Genomic DNA, 2,939 nt, shown 5'->3' with positions numbered 1-2,939 from the left:
TGTGTGTGTGTGTGTGTGTGTGTGTGTGTGTGTGTGTGTGTGTGTGTGTGTGTGTACAGGTCAGCAATGCTTGTGCAAAGTTTTAGGTCCAATAAGGCTTGCTTGACATCTCATAAATCCTCTCCACTTTATTGACATTATCCAGAGACAAGCCGGAGCAAGATGTCAGGGGCCAATATGAGTCGCAGGCTCAGAGATGTGGGAGTGCTATGATCTCTAGCACAAACCAAAGGTACCCAAATTGTCCAATGCCATTCCCTGCATATATGGTTTTATATCAGAATGACCTTCTCATAGAGACATGCTTCAAAAAAAGCCTCACTCCCAGTGGTCTTTCAGCACCCCGGGACACCATCCCGGAATTTCTGCGTAACTGTGCTATTGCTACATAGCCGTTGAGCATGCACCAGGTTCATCCAACCTCTGAACAGGTCTTCTTTTTAATCCTTCGTGGTTTCTAGCAACCCTCTCCACCAGGATAGCGTGGTGGGCGTGCCAGATTAGTCGCCGATAACCTGACCATGCAACAGGTTGTACTGAGTTTCATGTTACCAGTAGCATTTATGAGAGCATCACAAGTGACCTGACATACATACATATGCATATAATGAACAAACGTGTCATGTGGAGTACATAACACATTTTTTCAGTAGCTACCCCCATCTCTATCTGCACCGTGATTTGATTGCGAATACAATATACAATATCATCCGAAGGTTGACTGCCTTCGGAAAAATATAAGCAATACCCCTGCTATTGAATACATACATATCAGCACAAGGAATATTGGTGGAACATTCTCATCAACATTTCTAACCAGATTAAACATAACAGAAAGGAAAATCTTGCATAACCATACGCACTTGGTGGCCTGTAGATGTATATATCTCCACCAAAATCAACGAGTAATACAATACATGAGTAGTGATCCCCAGTAACTTTCATACTAGAGGTGGTCACCTTCATCCTAGAAAACAATACATGCCTTTTTCACCGACAAAAAAACTACCTCCAAATTCATAAAGATACAACTGCTTCGTAATGTGCAACTTCCCTATACCGGTAGATTGTCATTCATACCAATAACATTTAGTGCAATTGATTATATTAGTAAATGAGTAACAATTTAGAAAAGTAAGGATTTTCAGCAAAGTGACTGGTTAATATGTATTACTGATAATACTTGTAAATGAAACAATACAAATATGCATCAATAAAACTTTTATTCTTGGAAACTAATTCCTTCTTTCGACAACGAATTCTTGAAAGTATAAAAAGACATACATACATATACGCATGCAGGCATACATACATGCATTCATGTATGCATATATACGTAGGGACTATTACTAAAAAGAAGATATTACCCACCAAACAAACGAAGCCCATTGCTGGGATTTATATTTCACCATGGACAAATGTTTTATATTGATCATCAGAAAACTCATGAATATTTTGTTGTTTTACTTTCCGTTCATATTTGTAAAGTATCTATTTCCTGGTGATTTTCTTGCCTGAAGATCATAACTTTCCAGATTGTTAGAAATGTAATAACATATCGAAGTGCACTAAGAATTATTGATAAGATAATGAATTTGCAGCCGAAGCAAAGGAGATGCAAGTTTCTATACAAATTTTCCATAAATACTCTCCTTCATGATTTAGAAAAAATACTTACATCTGCAGGGCAGCTAACCTTTACCACTATACTTAGTTTTTCGTTTCTCCCCTTAACAACTAAACCATTTGCTTGGATTTGACAACTTGCTGGGGCTACTTGCTGGAGCCTAGCAGCGGGAAATTTAGACAGTGTCACGTGACAACTTGCTGGGGTAGCCTGCTGGAGCCTAGCAGCAGGTATAAAAAGGGGAATTTGACAAGACAGTCAGTCGGACGCTGACACTCGTTGATGCTGCATCGAAGAGGCCAGGGAATAGAAGAAAGAAGAAATGCACCCAACACCAGAGCTGAAGACACCTCCGAAAGGGTGGGGGGCCCCGCCACGTCAAAACGGTAGAGGAGTAGGGTCCGAAACCGGACGTAGTTCCTCCTGATGATGTCCTGAGCTAACTGGATCCTATAAAGGAGTTGTTGTGGTAGTAGACCAGGAAACATGGTTGAAATTCCTACGTTGTCTATATTTAAAGGAGAGTATTTAATAAATTGTTGTTTCACAGTCAAATAAAGCTAAGCATTCGTGATAGAATGCGATGCAAGACAGTCTGAAAGAAGGATAAATAATATTAACAACTTACGTGTTATCATCTGTAAGGCGATAAGAATTATGCAAGTAAGTCTTATCTTGGATCTAGAATAATTGAAAAAGAAAACTATGTTATTCGAAGAATATTATATCAGGATATAAATTAATTTTAAATAGAAAAAAATATTGAAGGAAAAATGGTGCTGTTGAGGAACTTTGGTATAAATTTGGAATCGAAGACCTATTCCTGTTTTCTCATTTAATAAGACTTGTCCGCTTTCTCGGTGATGTTCAACAAAATGCATTTTGATTTCTTACAAAGTGCTTATGTCAATAGTTTATTTTAGTGCAATATAATTGATCGAATCAGACCTCTCGATGATAATTGATTGGATCAAACCTCAATATCATAGTAATAGTTATTTTGTCAATCAGGTAGTTCTAAGAAGGCAAGTCGGACTCGGTGACATATTAATAGTCTTTATATATTTATATTTATATATTATAATATATTCTATATTATATTTGTGTATATATATATTATAACCTTTATTAATAGGGACATGCATGTATATGAATCTATATATTTACAGAGACGCCTATATGGGAGTATTTTTCTGCATATGCATCTCTGTAAATATATAGATTCACATACATGCATGTCCCTATTAATAAAGGTTATAATACATACATACATTCATACATACATATATACATACATACATATACATATATA

General features: G+C 36.7%; 1 long non-coding RNA gene across 1 annotated transcript in view; it reads right to left on the bottom strand.

Annotated features, from left to right (window-relative positions):
* LOC128248048 (uncharacterized) overlaps positions 1-2,939 on the bottom strand; it is a 16,335-nt gene that overhangs the window by 9,747 nt on the left and 3,649 nt on the right. The window contains exon 2 of the long non-coding RNA XR_008264320.1: positions 2,256-2,308. This is a non-coding gene — a long non-coding RNA (uncharacterized LOC128248048). The remainder of the gene's footprint in view (positions 1-2,255; positions 2,309-2,939) is intronic.

The sequence above is a fragment of the Octopus bimaculoides genome, chromosome 6 (assembly GCF_001194135.2).
Source record: "Octopus bimaculoides isolate UCB-OBI-ISO-001 chromosome 6, ASM119413v2, whole genome shotgun sequence".
In the NCBI taxonomy this organism is placed as follows: Eukaryota; Metazoa; Mollusca; class Cephalopoda; order Octopoda; family Octopodidae; genus Octopus; species Octopus bimaculoides.
This window is presented reverse-complemented; position numbering and strand designations above follow the sequence as displayed.